The sequence below is a fragment of the Myotis yumanensis genome, unplaced genomic scaffold (assembly GCF_028538775.1).
Source record: "Myotis yumanensis isolate MYYU_CA2020_CCGP unplaced genomic scaffold, mMyoYum1.0.hap1 SCAF_2, whole genome shotgun sequence".
Lineage (NCBI taxonomy): Eukaryota > Metazoa > Chordata > Mammalia > Chiroptera > Vespertilionidae > Myotis > Myotis yumanensis.
Window position 1 is genome coordinate 52,104,587 of NW_027223753.1, and position 21,561 is coordinate 52,126,147.

A 21,561-nucleotide genomic window follows, 5' to 3' on the forward strand; every position below is an offset into this window, starting at 1 on the left:
TAATTTAGTATATCCATTTAGTTATGTAAACCTCAGTTTCTTTGTGAGTCAAATAGACATGATAATAATAGCACATCTTCTTTGCATTGTTACAAGAATAGGTAATATGGCACACTTGAAGCACTTAGCATAGTATCTGTCATGCTATCGCTACTAAAGAAAGGATAGTTATTTATACTTTCAAGCTTTTGTCTCTGATATCCAATCTTTGACTGCTACTTGGGGCCTCTAATTTGAATTCATGTGTCCTGTCCCTGTCCTTCCTGCTGCAGCTGACTCTCAGCTCTAGCTCCACTTCCTAGAATCTGGTAAAATAGTCCCAATCTCACTTTTACATTTCTAAAGGGCCAGTCCAGTTCCAAATTTGAGACAAGTGGTTGTGTTGAACCCTTTTCTTCTCCCGCCTTTCAAGGCTGTATCTCTTTATTAAGTCAGGTCACTGTAAAGCGGCACACCTTTAACATTCATCATGGAGCAGTGATGGCAAACCTTTTGAGCTCGGCGTGTCAGCATTTTGAAAAACCCTAACTTAACTCTGGTGCCGTGTCACATATAGAAATTTTTTGATATTTGCAACCATAGTAAAAAAAAAAGATTTATATTTTTGATATTTATTTTATATATTTAAATGCCATTTAACAAAGAAAAATCAACCAAAAAAATGAGTTTGCATGTCACCTCTGACATGCGTGTCATAGGTTCGCCATCACTGTCATGGAGTAACATAGAGACAGTCATTAGAGTTCCATTGACCATTTAGTGCCCTATGGTTACAGACATTATATTGGCATGTAAAAATTCTTCTCAAAGCTCACAAACAAATCAATCTCTCAGGATGCAATGTTTTGCTACCTTCTTTTGAACAGCAAGATTTATATAAGCTATTGTAATGGTCTCTGTGCCCTATGTGTGTTAATCAGCTCTGATTTCAATTTTTACTGAGCTGCTATTTATTTTCCCAGAAAGCAGGTCTATTACTTAATTTTTATCTTTCATACCCCGAAGTATTTTAGTTCATAGTCAGATCAAGACTCTGTGTATGTGTGCTCATGTATGTAAATTTCATGTATCTGTATTTTAGGACAATGTAATGAGACAGAATGTTGTATGCCCCATCTACGGAACTTAGCTTAACTAGATATACAGAATTAAAGAACTTTGGCAGGACATGCCTTAGAGTTTCTCATATGCCTGCACTTTAGGTGTAGGAAAGCTGTGTTCTTAAGAAGCTAAGGGGCTTGCCCAAGAGCTCATAGTAAGGTGGCAGGGCTTACACTTAGGACTTTTTCTCTTTTCATTAGCCATGCAGTCTTGCTATAGAAAAGATGTTCTATCAAATGAGAAAATTGTGAAGTGCTTGGTGTACATCTCATTCCTGCTTTGTGGGTTTTTGTTTTCTCTTTTAGCCTGCATCCTCTAACACAGAGTAATATCCAATGTGATTAAGGAATTCAGTGGTTTCAGGTTTTGTCTCCTTTTTCTAAAAGTGATGAACTCTTACCTAAGGTCAGCCAGGAGCTTCCCCAAACCTGTCCTTTTAATTTGCCATTTCAAACTTATATACACAGTTTACGTATTTCACTTTTAGTGATAGTGCTTATTATAGTTTAGATTGCTGTATAATTTGAACACATCTAGATATGTATTTGACTGCTGGAACAGTCAATGATCAACATTTAACACAACGAATCCCCATTAAGGGCATATGAGGCTCCGCTGGGGATGTCTCTGAAGATCAATATTATTAAATCATACATTTTCCCATTGTTTGAGTTCCCAAATCTCAAACAGAGGCCTTATTGATTTTACTAGGCAACCTTTTCCCCCCACGGTTTGTTTCTTGTGCTTTTCTCTACCCACTGGATGTTGATCAAGCAGTGACTTTTATCTTACTGCGTGGGAGCTATTCAGCCTAGAGCTGCTTCTGTGGCTGTCATTCAATGAATGCCCACAGGCCTCCTGAGCAAATGTACAAACTTCTTTCCCAAGAAAAAAATTCTGCCTCACTCAAAGGTAGCTACATAAATTGGCTTAAAGCAGCATTCTTCCTAGAGAGAAGTCCAGAGACAGATTTTCTCTGTCTAAAGAATAATGTAATCAAGGATGTGTCCATTCTGAACTCAGTAATATAAACCATTCTTGGAATAGATATGGAGGTAATTGTGTGAATGTAGTATCTATAAAAACATGAAAATCTGAGATTTTACATTTTAAGAATTTGAAGAAAGGTCAGTAGTCATCTGGTTGACCGAAGCTCCGCAAAATAAAGCAAAAATGGATGCATTTAAAGAATTAGTTGAAGAAATAAGGATATAGTTCTTACTGGAATTATATAACAGTTAGGAAGTACTAACCATGAAATCAAGTATTGGCCTCTAGAAATTCAGCAGCAGTCCCTGTTTGGTATAATACTAAGGAGGAAATGGGATCGTTTTATAATCTATAGCAGGAGTAAGAACATGGGAAGGACCAGATAATAAATATTTTCAGACTTGCAGACCAAATGGTTTCTGTTGCAATAACTCACATTTGCTGTTGTAGCATGAAGGAAGTCATGGACAGTACAAAAATAAGTGGGCGTGGCTGTGTTCCAATAAAATTTTACTTACAAACACAGACAGAAGAAATTTGTTCTACAGGTGTGGTTTATTAATTCCTGATCTAGAGAAAATATACAAATTTGGTTTAATTGACTTGATAGATAAGTAGATAAGAAGGGTATCTAATGTAAAATTATCAATGATCTATTTTTGCATAGCACTCTTTTATTTTAAACTAGTGGCCCAGTGTATAAAATTCATGCACTCAAGGGGGTGGTCCCCCAGCCTGGCCTGTGCCTTGTCACTATGCGGAACCCCGCGATCCATCACCCCAAAGAGGTAGGCCCTGCCCATCCATCTGGGGCTCCTTGATGGATTGCCCAAAAAGGTAGGCTGGAGCTGGGGGTCTTGCCTCCATGCTGCATGAAGCTGTGGGTCCCTAAGGCCTCGCCGCACAGAGCCAAGGGACCTCCAGGTCTTGCTGTGAGGAGGCCTCTGCCGGGCCCCGCCCCAGGGCCGGGCCATGCAGAGGTCTCCAGGCCCCCGGCAGAACCATGTGTAAGCGTCTGCCGGGCCCCAGGCCTCCTGGTGATGGATTGTGATGGCGTGACACAAGTATGCAATGCTGCAAGTCCCTGCCCACCCGCGCCTGCTGTGCACGCAGCCTGCGGATTGGTCATTACGTGTGATGGCGTCCCAACCATTTGCATATTACCCTTTTATTAGTATAGATGTGCATCCTTTCTTCTTTTTTGCATTTACATATTTTAATGAAAAAAATGATACTAAATTACAAAATTTTGTTTAGTATAATATATAGCTAATTATACATTAAGCAAATTTTATAATTTAATTAAATTACAAAATTTATAATTTTAATATATTATCCTATCTAATAAAAGAGTAATATGCAAATTAACTGTCACTTGTGACAAAGATGGCAGCTCCCATAGCAGCTGGGGCAGGACGCTGGCAGCATCACCCTGGCAAAGTGAGCCCAGCAGGCAAGTGAGGCCCGCAGGCAGCACCCAGCAGGGTCTGCTTGCCCATCACAGTGGTGTGGAGCAGGCAGGCCCCGCAGAGATCAGAGAAGAGAACCATCAGTAGGACATCCCCTGAGGGCTCCCGGACTGGAGAGGGTGCAGGTCGGGCTGTAGGGCCCGCCCCCCATGCATGAACTTCATGCATCGGGCCTCTAGTATATTATAATATCATATATGTATACATTAAACAAAATTTTACCACTTGTTCTCACTTTTATTTCATAAAAAAAGATATGTTAGTAAAAAAAAGAAAACAGGGTACACATTTAGAATAAAAGACAGTGCTTTGTAAAAATGGCTAGTTGATTACATATACATTATATACACAATATGTCTATTATATCTAAAATATATAATTGTATCTTTTTCTGTGGAGAACCTTGACTAATACACTGGCCTATAAATACAATATCATGGTATTAATCATTAGTGCATTCTCTCACATTCATAGGTAATATTCCTCATAAGAGATTATGTATTCTTTATTACTATCCCAGTAATAGGGAGTTTACTACCTAATAGGGTCTGGACTTCATTTTACAATAGCTCTCATTATTAGAATTTGTTCCAGAATATCGTGTCCATTTTGAGATTAACACTATTCTATAACAGTAAGCCCATAAACCAGAAATTCTAATTCTATTACTAGCAACTCCATGTAGCCAATACTTCATACCCCATATGCTCCTTTTAGTGATGGTTAATAGCTTGGGCTTTGGAGTCTATTGAAATTGATTGTGATTTTTAACTCTGAAACATACTATTGTAGTTCTGGGGAAAATTACTAAAATTTAAAGACCAGGTTTTTTTTAGACTTTAAATGCAAATAATGCCACTTATAGGATAGAGTGTTTTCTTTTTGAGGTTTACTTAAGGAAATGAATATAAATTGCATGGCAGATAATAAGTGCTCACCTAAAAGGATATTACTGATATTATTGTTGCTAGTGGAAATAGAAGAGATAAAATTATTACCCAAAGTCACCAGAAACATATTTCAGTTTTTAAGATTCAGTCAAAAAATTTAAGCACCTACTATATTAAAAGCACAATGAAGACAAAGATAGAAGTGTATTCAGCTCTTATGGATCTTTTACAGTAGCAGAGATATTCCTGTACCCATATGGATCCTCAAATGTAGGCCCTGGTTAGTGGGTTTGTTAAATCTCAGTTTTGGGCCCATATCTGAATACTTCCAAAATAATAATATGCATCTCTATTAGCAATCACAGAGGTACATACTGCCCTTTTCATCATTCATGATAGGGAATCACTGAAACCAATACTGTCTTTGCTTGTGGACTGTTAACAAGATTCCTCCACTGATTTTCTAGTGATTATATATACCCTTGTTTGTATTTTGGAAATGGGCTTTTCCCATGTACATTGTAGGTCCATATCACCTATTATAGATAGGTTTTAAGATCGTGAATGTTTTTAGAGATATAAATAAAAAATAATTTTAAAATAATAAAATTGAAAGGAGTGTATAAGAAAACTGATGCTAAGACAATCTCAATTGCATATCTTAATCCAGGCATGTTTGATGTTTAGTCTAGACATCATGATTAAAGATAATTATGTCAGGGCCTTAACAAGCTCAACATGTGTCCTTCTTTGCTTTAGTGGGGTTTGGAGAAATCATATTCTATTCAACCCCTTACATCTGATTACCCTACCATCTGTAGAAAGAAATCCTAGAGAGGATAAATTTGAATACTGAAACCTGGTAAAGGTGGGTATCTAATTCCATTATCAAACTGTCTAAATCAGAATTTTAAATCCACCTTAATTCTTTCAGATTGTAGTCTTGGACTGTACATGGATTCAATTTATCACAAGCAATATTTGAGGAATTCAACACAAATTTAAGAATCTATCAAATTCACCAAATATACCATCTTAAAAAGTTTACTTTTTGGCTTATAGACTCAAATTGTATTTGACTGATTATTTTCTGTATTCAGAGTGAGCCAGTATACTTTTTACTGTACACATCAGAATCAACAGGTGTGTAGATTGTAACCTTTTTTTTCTCTAATCATCTGGAAACTACACCAAATCACTTCCTTCTTCCTGATTTAACTCTGTGGATCCAACATATGCTCTGTAACATTTCTGAATGGTGATAGGAACATTTGGCAATGTGAGATGGCTGCAGAGCAAGAGAGCACCTGGGAAGAGAAAGGCTGCCTTTTTTGAAGGCTGCACCTCTGTTAAAGAAAGAAAGGAAAGGAAAAGAATAGTGATTCCTTTGAGCAATAAACTGCCAGGTGACATTTCCAGGCTGGTGCCATTCAGAGCAGCAGATGCCTGGGGTGATGAATTGGGCATAGAGCACACACAATTTCTGGACAAAGCAATGGAACAGAACTAAGAGACAGGGCATGTTATCAAAAAGAGGAGAATAGAAGCTTTCCTGAAAGAGCTGGAACTGAGAAACTTGGTGCTCCTCATAACTGACAGGAATGTTTCGATGACAGAGCTGAGGGAATGGAGCTTGTGACCAGCACACAATTCACACCTGTGAGTTTTTAGCTCTTTGTGAACTCTGTTGATCACCTTGGGTTGAGGTACAAAGCATAAAGAAGGAGGCACCACTTTTACAATCGCTACTACTTCTGTTTTGTTTTTATGATCTATTGGAGTTTAAATGTTCGGCAATTACTATTACTAATGAACATTTTAACATAAACATTTTTGTGGTTTAAAAGAACCTCCTTTAAGTTGGAGAAGGCAACACAGATGAACAAAATTAACCATGCATTGATAATTGTTGAAGCCAGGACAATAGGTTTGTTATATTATTCTGTCTCTTAAATCTTATACAACAGTTGAAACATCCCATTACTCTCCTCCTGTCACTAAAAATTTCTTGAAAGGGATAAAATTTCTCCACTGGTTCTCCACACCACACCTCATTCCTTATTTAACCCACCCTATCTGGCTTCGTTTCCCATAGTGTCACAGTTTTATCAACATCAGAGTAATTTCCACATTGCCAAACACAATAGACACTTTTCTGTATCTATCTTATTATTCCTCTCCTTACATTTCAATTCATTAGATATTTGTTCTAATTATTAAAACAATCTCCTCTCTGAGCTTTATTCTTCTAGGTCTTCATCTCTCAGTCTAGCAACCCTTCCTAAGTCTCATTGCTCTCTTGTTTTCCAAATTCTCATTGACCATGGGTGACCTTCTTGTGTCTCTCTACTTGCCTCCATATACAGGCTTATACTCATGACAAGTCTTATTTCTTATTCTGGCCTCTTCCTTAAGAATGAGCCTCATATATCAAATCATTCATTGACATTTCAATTTGCATGTCTAATATGCCTTACAACTTAAAATGATCAAAATTTTAATTTTTCTCCAAAATATATTTTTCTCCTGGTTTGCCTCACCTCAGTTGACAACACGCCCATTCTCCAAGTTGAGAAAGCCAGGAAGCTAAAATCCACTGCCCATCTCCCACCTCTCCAAGTCTTCCGATTTTACCTGTATAATATGGCTTTCACCTACTTTATTCATCTTCACTGCAATCACCCTTGTTAAAGTCAACATAATTTCCCACTTCACCTGCTACAGTGGTTTCTTAAATGGTCTCCTGCTTCTTCTGATTTAGGTTCCCTGCAATTTGTTCTCTACATAGCACCACAAACTTCTATAGATTAGCAGCAAGTCATGCCATTTCTGTGCTCAAAAATTCGCCATGGTTTCCTTTTGCATTTAGAAAAGAAAATCTTATCTCCTCACCATGGCCTACAATCAATCCCTAGTTGATATGAACTCTCAGCTAATTTCCAACCTGACCTTAAGCCACTCTCCCCCTTTTTACCAGCTAGTTCCAGGCTTTCTGTTTTAGAGCACACCAACTTCTTTGCTGCCTTCAAGCATTTACGAATGCTGTGCTCGCCACAGCGCTGCTAGACACAGCAGCCTCCCTCTCTTCAACTTCAAGGTTCAGTTTAGAAGATAACTTTTCAAAGATGCCTTATTGTGTAAGCTTTCCCTATGGGGAGCAGCCCTCACCATTCTCTTCCTTCTTTCCTTCCCCTACAGGCAAGCATCTCCTAAACTCTAAGGGTCCCCACAAGACTTGCAACCAGGGGAGCAATGGGCAGCAGCATCAAGTTCCAGGCTAATTCACTGAACCTGTCCCTAAGGCCCCCCTTACTCTGACTTCCCGTGAGTTAAGGCAGCCCAGCCTCAACTCTCCTGTTGCTTTATGCTAAGCCCTTCCTTGTTTAACTATACCCAGCTTTAATAAATGTACCCTCATAGTAAAAAGAGAGAAAGAGGGAGAGGGAGAGAGAGAGAGAGAGAGAAAGAGAGAGAGAGAGAGATGCCTTATCATTGTGTTCAGTCTTTAGTAAATGTAGTATTGTCTCCCTCTTTTTTTAATATTTAGACATTTTTTAAAATATATTTTATTGATTTTTTATAGAGAGGAAGGGAGAGGGATAGAGAGTTAGAAACATTGATCAGCTGCTTCCTGCACACTCCCTACTGGGGATGTGCCCGCAACCAAGGTACATGCCCTTGACCGGAATCGAACCTGGGACCCCTGAGTCCGCAGGCCAACGTTTTATCCAGTGAGCCAAACCTGTCAGGGCTATTGTCTCCCTCTTTACCTGACTATTTGCAACAAGATTGTGAATCCCTTAAAGGTAGCAGCTGTATATTTTCCTCTTACAACTGTATACTCAACGTTTAGCAAACTGTATAGCATGTGAGTATTCAATAGATGATATTAGAAGAAAATACATTTAAAATAAATATTCAAAATATAACCATTATGTGATGAGTTAGAGATGTTTTACTTAAACAATCTACTCTTTGTAAAACATGTAAGCCAGGCGGAACACTTGAAACCCTGGATGTGCTTGTACTATGATGAAATTAAGAGTTTCTCTGTGTGTTTTTATAACATATGAGATATATCTAAGAAAAACTTACGCTTGCAATAAAACTTATTGATCACTCATGACAACTCAATCTAGTGGAAACAGTTAGGAGCTGGCTAAAAAGAGTTGTTGATTTTCTCATGAGTTGCCTGCTGATCACCTTTTAGTCAGCTATTGTATATCTTTACTTGTGTCTTAAAATTTAAAAAGTGTCAATAGAGACTTTATTTGAAAGATAAATATTTTTCATACCTACTTCATTTTAATAAATCAGTTTCTAGGTTAATTGTATACTGTAGGTTTATCTATTAAATGAATAGCATTGCTTATACAACTTTCCCCCAAATCAATTAAATGTTTCCCCGCAAACCACCAGTCCTCTACTGTTCAAACACAGGGTAGGAAAGCCTTTATCATTACAGATGCGTGTTCAAAATCCATAATTATTCCTTGTCATGTCACAAAAGAAAAAAATGGTATATATTTCCATGAAATACCCGGTTGTAATAAACTCCACGGAGAGTCTTGCTCAGAGAGTTCTCTCCTTCTCTTCAGTCGGTTCTTTTGTCCTGTAATTGAATTGAATTTGCTCCTCGCCCCATTCCTTCTAGACAGCTTCTCATTTGAGGGCTCTGAAGATGTATTACACTAATATATCGTCTGAATGACAATGCTATGATGATGCATGGGTATAATACATCTTCAGGGCTTCAGCACTGTCCAGAAACAATGCAGCTGGCACTTGATTAAATTTAAACCTAATGCAGGAGGAAACACTAAAACACCACTACTGGCTAACAAGGAAGGCAAAAAAAATTAAGAAATAAAATAAATAAAAAACCCACACTAAATGAAAAAGTTATTTCAATGAACTTCATAATCCTATATACTTTGAAGACAAGTTTTCAAGACTTTAGCATGGCTTATTATCAATTTGTCAAGTTATGCAAGACTATTCTTTATGTAAATTTATAAAGATGACAAAGAAATGTGGCCCGAGTTAAACAAAAATACACAATAAATCTAGTTATTTAAATCACAATTTCTTCGGCAAAGCGTACATATAAAATTTTATGTAATAAAAGTTTCATTTTGCCTCTTTTGTCAGTCTGGCAAAATTAGTCTCCACATTTCAGGAGTTATTTTCATTATGCATTATACTAGGAGACATTTCATGAAGGTTGAACTTCTTCCCTTAGGACAAAATTCCCTTTGAAACATTTTCATAAAGAGTCAAAGTACTGTCTTCTGAAAGAAAATATTTCATAAATTTTAGGAAACTTTAACAGGCTGAAATTGGGTGGCATAGTACTAGGATAACTTATTGATGATGATGATGATGATGATAATAATAATAATAATAATAATAAACAGAAAAACATAGCACTATTATTCATGTTCTCCTGGTCATAGTATCCTTTTTATTCTTTATCTTGCCTTTTTTCAGGCTAGTAATCAAACCGAACTCTTGAGAGACTTGGGCCTTTATTATAAGGGCAACCTCTCAGTAATATATAGCTGTTTAAAAGAGTTTTATTTTGTTCTTTATTTTTATACATTTTTTATACCAAAAAGTAAAGCAAAAGAAAAACCCAAAGGTATCCCTCTAATGCATTGTGTTTCTTGTCCTTTCCTCTCATCAATAGCCTTTTATGAGAACCCAAATAAATAATTAAAACTTTGTTTGTAGAAGTTATTCTGGTAGTTGCTCAGTAAACAATTCTCTTCTACTTTCTATGTAGAGACAACTACAAAATAACATCTCACTAGTGTAGGAATGCAATCATTACATTGCATTTATCTGATTTTAATCAAATAAGAACACAGTGTTTATCACTGACATCTTTTATCATATGTCCTCAAGCAATTTTTACATAAAGATAAACTGAAATAAATTTTGATAATAGCTTAGAATTTGGCACTCTTACTTGTGTTTGCTTTAAATACTTACATGTACTATCTCCTTTATATAATAGCCCTGTGATATGATTATTTATTATTATTATTGTCACCTCCATTTTGCAGATGAAAAAACTGAGGCACAGAGAGCTTAAGAAATTTGCCCAGGATGACACAGTGAGTGGCAGAGCAATGATTTGAAGCCAAGTAAGTCCAAGTACTAAGCATGCCCTTTTAAGCACTATGCTATGTTGCCTTAATAAGAGTTGGAAATTATAAAAATGTTATTAGCTTTTTCTACAACCTCATTGGGGAATAATAGATTCACAATTATTATAAATGAAAATAATTAATGGTAATATTAATTTTTTAAAGACATTAATCAGTAAACATAACTTCATTGATCATGTAAAGAATTTATAGTATTCTAAAACATTGTCATTTAACAGTTAATTATTGAGAACCTACTCTGTAGCTATATTTGCCTGGTAAATAGATGTTAAAATGAGAGCACCCAAATAATGAGATAAATAGTGTTTATCATAGTTTTATTGATCTATAATCCAATATTATTAAAATCATTCTAATTTTACACTAGTGAGAATTTTTCCTAATTATGGTCAAATTAATCAAGAAAAATATAATTTTAAAACAAGCTGGAGTATAATTAAAAATGCAACAATAACATATCCATTTTGAATGAAGAAAAATGGTTACAGTGCTTCTTTACATAGCAGGTCATAACTCCTCTATAAATAATTATTGCAAGCCAAACATATGCTCATGTCTATAATTGTCAAGGACATTTTGAGTCTTGATTTAAAAAAAATCATTATTAACATATTTTCCTTTTATTATCTATGTATATTTTCATAATTATCCTGTAACAGCTCTAAACTTCCAGTTGGCCTTGTTTGCATACAAATGTAGCCTTGATGGACATGATCATACATTTATGGGGAAGTAAAACCAAGTTGTACCTTCATTGACTGCCCTGGCTTCAAAGGAACATAATGCACTTTTCCTCATGAATGTGATACATGAAGTTATAATACTTCACATGTAAACTAGTGAATATATGTTAACCTAAGATCTATTAGAACAGTGCCTGGAACACACTAAATGCTAATGAATAATACTTAAATACTTTTTGGGTTCATTTTATACATTCACAGTACCTACTGGTGCTCTTTCTGCATCTTTTTGGGATCTATCTCAATAGTATGAGTGGAATTTTTACCCAGGAAGTCCTACCTCAGCATGAATTAGCATGACATTTACAACCAAAGTAAAGCTGCATTTTCTAACTTTCATTTGTCTGTTTCTAAAGCCCTCTCTACTTTTATTCAGTTAGTGGTGGGCTCTCTGTATTCAGAACCTTTAAACAAGCCCCTAATTTGTTTAGACATAACCATTTATGTAAAACCTTTTCCTAATACATGCAACATGCCACTGACATCACTTAGAAAAAAGACTCTACCAAAACCTAATTCCTAGAATATAAACACCCGAATGCCAATCTTTAACCCCAAATTTAGTCCATTAAAGGGAGACAAAATCCAGATCTATTATGAAATGCTTTGAGATGCTTGATGGATTCCTGTTTCCTGTTTCATTATGGATAAAGCACTTTCCTCTTAGAACAGTGGATTATTTTTTTAAATTAATGCATCGTACCATCAGATCCATTGTTTAACCTTATATGTGTCTTAAAACACTGAATATTTTCTTGCTATGTACAGTCATATAGTAGGCGTTATCATCGGGTCCATTGTTTAGCCTTGGATTGGTCTTAAAACGCTGAATATTTTCTTGCTTTCTATAGTCATATAGCAGGCATTAACAGTTCTGAGTACAGAGAGCCCACCACTAACTGAATAAAAGCAGAGGGGGCTTTAGAAACAGACAAATGAAGGTTTAAAAATTACTATAAAGACAGATTCAGAACAAAGAGGCAATTGTAACTGCATACATAAATTATTTGTATGCAATCTCATGGTAAAAGTTTAACTTGCCGTCGTTATGTAGATTCATTCATTATATAATTTTCTTTTAGTAAAGTCATGGAAGCTCCCCAAAGCTCTACATAGAGTGTGGCTCTACAATGGAAATGGAAGCATAACTTGTAATCGGAATATCTGGTATTGTTGAAATGGCATGAGCATAAATTGCTGATTTTACTGAATTTTTTCTTCCTAACACTAAATAGCAAAGTGTAGTGTCAGGATTGCAAACCTGAGAAAATGTTCAAAGAATTAAGTGTTAGGGTGATAGGCTGCCAGCTTGCAAGGAGCACACACACAGCCTCTTCATCATCACACTCTTCGTGTTGGCCCAGCACCCAAGTATTTCTTTCACAAGAGGAAATTATAGTAGAATCAAGAGCAATAATAGAAAGTAGTACTTTCCAGATTATACCTGTGATGATTTAAACTATTATCAGAATTATTAACAGCAGATTTCAGTAGTATACATGAGTTTTAGATAGTAACTTTCATTTTACAGCCTTTTATGTGTGTTTTTTTCTGATAATTAGTAATTAACATTTTCTCTCTTAAGAATGTATTTAATTCTCTTTAAAGGTTACAGAAGCTTTAATGTGCTAACATTAAACTTGTATGTCTTGCAGCTGTGAAACAAAATGTAAAGCACCTCTTTTAAAATATTTAATGCAGGGCTCAGCAAACTTATCCTTAAAGGACCAGATAGTTTAAGTTTTGTGTAATTACTCAACTCTATTATTATAATACTAGAGGCCCAGTGCATGAAATTCGTGCACAGGTAGGGTCCCTAGCAGCTGCTGGCTGCCAGCCGGGGCCTTCCTTCATTCTGAGCCACCCCCTGGTGGTCAGCACACGTCATAACGAGCAATCCAACTCCGAGGGGGGGGGTTGCACTTTGTGTATTAGGCTTTCATATATATGTAGATGACAGCAGCCATAGACAATATGCAAAAGAAGGAGTGTGACTGTGTGCCAACAACAACTGAAACTCCATTTATGACAATAGACTGTAGGCCAGTTTGGCCCACAGACCTTAGGCTCCTGACCCATGGTCTAATGAATATTTGACCTTGTTTATTGTGTTTATTCGGAAATAACTCTCATTTAGTAATCTCAAAGTCCTTAAAATTTCTTCATTTTGAATAATTTATTGTATTCCTGATTGAAAATTTATGTTATTTATCTTATAGAGGAGACAAACCCATAGCAATACTTGTAGGAAGCATACTTATGGAAAGCATAGGGAATATTGCCTTTTATCTTTCAGTTTCTATATTTTAATCCACATGATTTCCAAATAATGTCTTTGGCCATTTTATGGCTACTTCGATGTTAAATGATGACTGACAGTATTCTATCCCAAGCAAAAATATACTTCAGAAATGAAGGCAAAGCAAGATATGCACAGATGAAGACTGCTAAGAGAATTTGTCTCCAGAGCATAATTTGTGCCTGGCCTTGTGCTAAGCCATGGGATACAATAGTAAACCGACACTGTTTCCCAACATAAAGAGTCCCCTGTCCCATAAGCCTTCGCCAGTGGTTCTCAACTTTCTGACCCTTTAAATACAGTTCCTCATGTTGTGACCCAACCATAAAATTATTTTCGTTGCTACTTCATAACTGTAATGTTGCTACTGTTATTAATTGTAATGTAAATATGATATGCAGGATGGTCTTAGGCGACCCCTGTGAAAGGGTTGTTCGACTGCCAAAGGGGTCGCGACCCACAGGTTGAGAAGCGCTGTCTTAGACAAACAAAGTCACCAACTATAATTCTGAAAAATAGTTCAACTCAAGTGGTGCAACTAAGGTACAAAAAGCACCCCACTTTTCCTGGGGTGCTTAAGAATGGTTTTATTATGGATTGGATACAGGGATAAAGGATATTCCTAATAGCAAAAACAATGTGTGTTAAAGTAGAGAAATCAAATTTCCATCTAGACCAGTGATGGTGAACCTATGACATGCATGTCAGAGGTGACATGCGAACTCATTTTTTTGGTTGATTTTTCTTTGTTAAATGGCATTTAAATATATAAAAAAATATCAAAAATATAAATCTTTGTTTTACTATGGTTGCAAATATCAAAAAATTTCTATATGTGACACGGCACCAGAGTTAAGTTAGGGTTTTCAAAATGCTGACATGCCGAGCTCAAAAGGTTCGCCATCACTGATGTAGACTAACTGGATGCATAGTTTTGCCTCACATCTAGTTCTTCACTGCCCATATGCTTTTAAGCCTCCACCACTGAGTTTCTGGCCCATTGTCACTGAATTGTCACATGATCACCAAACAATCCAATGCAAAGGTAACTATTTGGCTCTTCTCTGACCTGATTAACATTGCTCACTGCACAGTGCTCCAGGAAGTGTTTTCTTCTTTTAATCTCAAAATCATGGCTTTCTGTTTGCAGTCTTACATCTCTGACCCTTTGTTTGTTTTCTCCTTTATAAAGTTTAATAATATTTTTATTAAACAAAAGTGATCCATGTCAAAAGACTGCATTCAGGAAATAGTTTAAATTTGGGCAGTGGGAGTCAAAAGGAAAAGAAGAGTTTAAAGAGGATATTAATGAAATAAGAATCTAAAATAATGGAAAGAGATGTAATCCAGAACATAACAGGAGAAAGGTGCCTGAACTTATATTGAGTTAGGTAATAGCTTTAACTCCTATGGATAATTACGATGCGAATATCCTGACAAAAGGCATGAGGCAATTGGAAATTAGACAACAAAGAGTCTGAGACATACAGCCATTGTTTCTCTCATATTTTAGCTTCAGAACCAAAATAATATCTTCATCAGATAATAAATAGCAGCAGGATAGAGTAAGAACATACCTGGAGATTTCAGATATCAAAGAATAGGAATACACTAGGTAACAGTGATTAAGATAAACAGCAATGACTAGTAAGTGAAGATTTGACAGAGGCTTTAGAAATATCTCAGGTTTGTAAACTGCAATGTATCATTTAAAAATTTATCTTTTAACTTTTCCTATTTTTTTCTGACTGAATCTAGATTTATTAATAAAATGATATGTGGTTAAAATGTTTATTTTGTCATTGTATTCAAAATCAGGTGGCTTATGTAAACTGTCAATGTTCTCCAGGAGTTTGAAGTGATTTTTGGCTTCATAACACACTCATTTGAGAACAGTTATATGAATTGCATTTAAGAACTGTAAATAGCCCCCTCACTTTCAAAAACAGGCTTGGAAGAGTCTATCTAGTCAACATTAAACACATTTGAGTAGTCCATTAATAGTTAATATTATGGAATATTTGCTCTAAGTTATGAACTCTTTTCAATACCCTATGCCATTCTATTTAATCCCCATAATACTTCTATGAATTATTATCATCACTTATTACTTAAAATTAAAGAGGTTAACAATTTTGTCTAAGATCTTACACTTGGTATGAGAAGACCGGTGTCTTAAATTCAATTCTGATTGTCATCAAAGTTCATGATCTTTATCCCTGCTATTCTGGTACTACCTGGTGCATAAGAAATCACTGATAAGAATAAGAACAAATCATAAATTTTATGTTAGGGCTTTGGGAAAAACCTTAAAAATTTTCTGAGTAGGTAAGAAACTAGTCAGAGATTACTTAAAACAATTGGATTTCTTATGAACAAGGATGTATGAACCTATTTAAATGTCCAGCAATAGAACAATTTCCTACTTATATTTTCCTTAATATAAATATTTTTACTATTAATTCCATAAGCATTTTTGTATACACACAACATTGCTGGCCCCGTTCCATGCTAATTGTTAGAATAAACCAAATAAAATACAGTCTACCCTTTGAACTGAGGTTATGTCAGGTCTTGTGGTTATAATATCACAGGAAGTAGCCTAGGCCTCTGAGTCTCTGATAATTTTGCTCTAAGTCAGACTAACTGTTAGCTCTCTTAAACCAATATGTAATGATATTAACCCTAAGTGTATGGTTTCTAATCATTTGCAGTAAGTGAAGTGCTTGATTCCAGAGCTGGGGCAAGAAAGACACAAGATGAGTCTGGCATATTTTATCATCAAGGAAAAATGAAAATGCTAAAAAAAAGTAATGGCACATATCACAACAACACAAGAGTCAGAATGAAATCACCCCACTGGCCAAATAAGGGACGATTTGAGCATCAAAATAATTAGAACAGTAATGAACTATAATAATTTTTAAAAGTTAGGAATACATAAGTTTATGTCATAATACATAGATAAATAAACAAATAAATAAATAACAGGGGGAAATGAGGTTCTTGTTGACAGCAGAATGCCAAGTGCTAATTGGTGATAGTAAAAGGAGTACTTCAGCTTGAAAAAATCCTCTTTGATGATTATTAGGGTAAAGATTGGTTCACAAAGGAATCACCGGTCCTAAGTGTAAGGTGGACAAGTAGCAGATATTTATATGTTATGACCTTAAAATCTTCCCCTACTGCTTATTGGTAGCATAGGGCAAGAAAAAATAGCTGCACAGTACAGAAATCAGACAACATCTTGTTGGGTAATGGAAATTAACATAAAAAATAAGGAACAGATGGATATCCTGTGCCTCTAGATATCATTCCTTGAGAAGGTTACAACTTCATTTATTTATTTCCAGATGGGCATAACTAGATTGCAATAGTGAAGAAATGAGCCAAACCCAAAATGAGAAATACTCTGTTTTAAACACATTGTTGAAAAATATCAGTGTTCAGTAATGACAAAGAAAGATAAAGAGTTAGTCCCCAGACGAAGGAAGGCTTAAGTGATATGACAACTACATACAAAACTTGGATTCCATACAAGAGAAAAAAGAATTCCATAAAGGACACTATTCGATCACTATTCTCACATCTGCCAGAATTGGAAAATGGATAGTAGTGAAATACAAGTATAATGACAATGTTAGATGTAGGAACATCTGTGGTTATGTAATAAATGTCCTAATTCTTCAGAAATGCACACTGAAATAACTGGGGAGGAGAGAGCATGATGAATATAGGTTGCTTTCAAACAATTCAATGAAAAGATATGATACATGTATTTTCATACATATTCTACACATAGCAAATGATGAAGCAAATGGGAAAATGATCATGAATGAAAATTTTGATTAGCGCTTCAGAGTCCACAGATACAGAGGGCCCACTGTATGCGCTGATCGTATAAGTCCCCCATTTTATATAGCGAACTTAAGCATCTGCAAATTTTGGTGTCTGAGGGTGGTGGTGGTCCTGGAACCCATGCTCCTTTTATAACGAAGGATCAAGTTAAGTTTTGAGGAAGTAAAAATGATAAGGCATGAAAATATAATACATGTATTTTTCTACATATTCTACACATAGCAAATGATGAAGCAAATGGGAAAAATGATCATGAATGAAACTGAATAAAGGATATAGTGTGTTCTTTAAGTGATACTGCAATAATTTTTAAATATAAATTTGAAATTAATCTCTGACTATAGACTAGAAAAAATAGAAAGAAATCACCGGTATATGTAAACTCTAAGGAAACTCATATATCCAAGACAGTTCTCAGGAGAGATGAGTTTTAGGAAAATACACTGAGTTGTTTGAACTGAAAAGTGAAAGAGCAACTCCAATGGCCTCAGGTGATTAATGTCTGCGGTGTGGTGGAACACACAACCTAAGTTTTCTGTAGATTAGGGAGAAGCTCTGTGGAGTGATCATTCTGTTACTACATATTTCTTGTTAATTTTAAAAATGGAAATAGACCATGAATGAGTTGGCAAAAATTATCAAAGGTATTGATAAAAAGATCAAAACAAATCACACAAGTACAAAAGCTAGACATCTCTTCCAATGTTGACAGGGAGGACCGTTGACCCTGGAACTGCATGGTTCCACTTACATGTGGATTTTTGTCAATCAGTTCCCTGTGCTAATTTTGATGAGTGCTTCAGAGTCCACAGATACAGAGGGCCCACTATACGCATGGATCTAGGCCATTTTACATAGGGCCTGAAACTTTTGGTGCTATCAGGGTGGGGGGTGGGGTCCTAGAATCAATACCCCTAAATAACCAAAGGATAAGTTAAGTTTTGAGGGAGTAAAAATTTATAAGTGGATTTTGGGATGCACAGTGCCAGCACCTCTAACCTCTGCATTGTTCAAGGGTCAACTGTGTATCTGTTTTTAACACTAAACTTTGCTCATATGGTGACTGCTGTTTTGAGCTACATTTCTTTCATGAAATAGCAAAATTCAAAAAAAGAGAATATACAAAATACTGATATTTCTTAGGTAAAACATTAACATATATGAATTTTACAATTTAGCATTCAAATATCTACACTAATAAAAGAGAAACATGGTAATTAGCGTACGACCGCTACCCTTCCCATTGGCTAATCAGCATATCCTTATGCAAATTAACTGTCAGCCAAGATGGCGGCCGGCAGCCAGGCAGCTGGAAGTGAACATGAGGCTTGCTTGCTCCAGTGACTGCAGACTGCAACGTCCCCACCTGCCTTGCCGGCCTCTGAGCTGGCAGTTTGAAACATTCTAACAAATATAGAAGGCCGGGATCTCAGAGCTGGAGTTATACATTGTTTCAATTATAGGACCGAAACAAACCAGATACCTGCTCTCAGAGCTAGAGCCAGAGCTAAAGCTGGCCCAGAATAAAATAAAAAAAAAGGAGCGGTTGGGAGCTTCCATCAACAACCGTCAGCCTGAAAGTAGCCCTCAGCCCCTCACCCAGACTGGCCAGGCACCCCAGTGGGGACCCCCACCCTGAAGGGTGTGTGACCAGCTGCAAACAGCCATCATCCCCTCATCCAGGCTGGCCAGGCACCCCAGTGGGGAACCCCACCCTGATCCAGGACACCCTTCAGGGCAAACCAGCCGGCCCCCAGGCCTCTATCCTATATAGTAAAAGGGTAATATGCCTCCCAGCACCGGGATCAGCGGAGCCGAGAGGTCTCCTGGCACCAGATCAGCATGACAGGGGGCAGCGCCCAAACCCCCTGATCGCCCTGTGGTTCTGTGTGTGACAGGGTGCGGCGTCCCAACCCCCTGATCGGCCCTGCTCTGTGTGTGACAGGGTGCGGTGCCCCCAACCCCCCCACCACCACAGGCCCTGCTCTGTGGGTGACAGGGGGCGGTGCCCTAACTCCCCTATCGGCCCTACTCTGTGCGTGACAGGGGGGAGCTCCCTAACCCCCTGATTGGCCCTGCTCTGTGAGTGATAGAGGGCGGTGCCCTAACTCCCCTATCGGCCCTACTCTGTGCATGACAGGGGGGAGCTCCCCAACCCCCTGATGGGCCCTGTTCTGTGCGTGACAGGGGGGAGCTCCCCAACCCCATGATGGGCCCTGCTCTGTGCGTGACAGGGTACGGAGCCCCAACCCCCCTGATGGTCCCTGCTCTGTGAGTGACAGGGGGCAGTGCCCCAACCCCCTGATTGGCCCTGCTCTGTGAGTGACAGGGGGCGGCGCCCCAACTCCCCAATCAGCCCTGCTCTGAGCCCGACCAGGGGCTGCACCTAGGGATTGGGTCTGCCCTCTGCCACCCGGGAGCAGGCCTAAGCCAGCAGGTCGTTATCTCCTGAGGGGTCCCAGACTGCGAGAGGGCACAGGCTGGGCTGAGGGTCCTCCCCTTCCCCCCCGCTGTGCACAAATTTTTGTGCACTGGGCCTCTAGTAAATATATAAATGGACAAAAGCTAATAGAATTATCAGGCATGTTACTTAAAGCAGGAACTCCACAGTTCTGCACATTTAAATATAGATAGTTAACAAATTATAATTTGAAAATATTGGAAGCATTTATAAAAATATCAGCCATGTCTAGCTATTTATTGGATAATAGTTGATACTTATGCTAATTTTTCTAATTTGCTCTGTATGGCAGGAACAGGAAAACAAATCTATGTACAGTTTAACTTATAAACCCAATCTGTCTTCTTTCAGCTTCCTGATGTTATCCATTATCATTATTCTAATAACTTCACTAACCAATATTCATGCTATTAATTAAACTAAAATGTACCCAAGCACTTTAAAAAGAAGACTATGCATAATAACAAGCACTGCAAAGCAGGAGAGTTAAATCCAACATATTAATCTTAAATTGTATAAAGATGGAGATTCTCTGCCTCGTTCTTACAAAAAAATATATTACCATATCAGATTTAAATCCCTGGAAAGATGATTAAGAATCAGTCATACATTTGCGTATCATCTTATACTTTATAAAGCACGTTTAGGCCTAGTATCTATTTGCAGTCTCACAATAGCCAGGGGTTGTTATCATTTGATTTTGGAAAGTAGGAAACGAGCTGAGAATAACCGAGGCTAAGCGATTTGCGCTAGCATTGGTTGCACTGATGACTAGGGAATTGGCGATGGGAACACATTTATCCCAACTGTTAGTCCTGCGTTTGTCTCACACTCCACGGAGAGCCCTGTCACTAATTCAGTGCTCACATGCCAGTTTTTATGATCCTGTAGCGACTCTAGAGAGTGGAGCGTTTGCAGTCAAGAGCGCACTCATGCTTTAGAAACATTATAGAGGCCATAATGCATATCGTATAAGTGTATACTGCTGTTATATTGATTTCCTTCTCACATTAATAGTAATACTAAGCATATGATGTGAGTAAGTCTCATCAGACCTACTGCATAAATGAGGAAACTGAAAGACACTTAAGGATAAGTGATATTAAAGAAAGCATTAGCAGATCAAATAGATGTTCCAGCTGTCCTCTTCCTATGCCTCTATAAAATGTGTCTTTCTGATTTCTTTAAAAGCATTTTCATCACAATAGCCTTGTTGAAACTATTTCCACTAAAAATATAGAACAAATAAAAATCAATTTTCATTATCTGAAATGTTGTGGCATCCTGCTCATTAAAAGCATCGCCTTCACTTCCATGGTAAATTTAAAGCTATAGAGTTCAAATGTTAAAATCGGACACAAGCTGATGATTCTGTTAGAGTCGCTGCTGTGAAAACAAAAGTGTTTTGATGATTATCCTCAGTTTCCTAGGGTGAACTTCCCCTCTTCATGTCACGCCCCTTAATTCCACAGAGGTACATGGTCTTGTACAAGTCGCTTAAACTCTTGGGTTTTAAGATCTCTTCATCACTGGAAATGTAATTCTAACTACCAGATCCTTGATTCTGAACTGAATTT

The 21,561-nt window shown here is 37.2% G+C and overlaps 1 protein-coding gene across 1 annotated transcript in view; it reads right to left on the reverse strand.

Moving 5' to 3' along the window:
• Positions 1 to 21,561, reverse strand: part of NEGR1 (neuronal growth regulator 1) — an 877,308-nt gene that overhangs the window by 367,769 nt on the left and 487,978 nt on the right. The window lies entirely within an intron of this gene.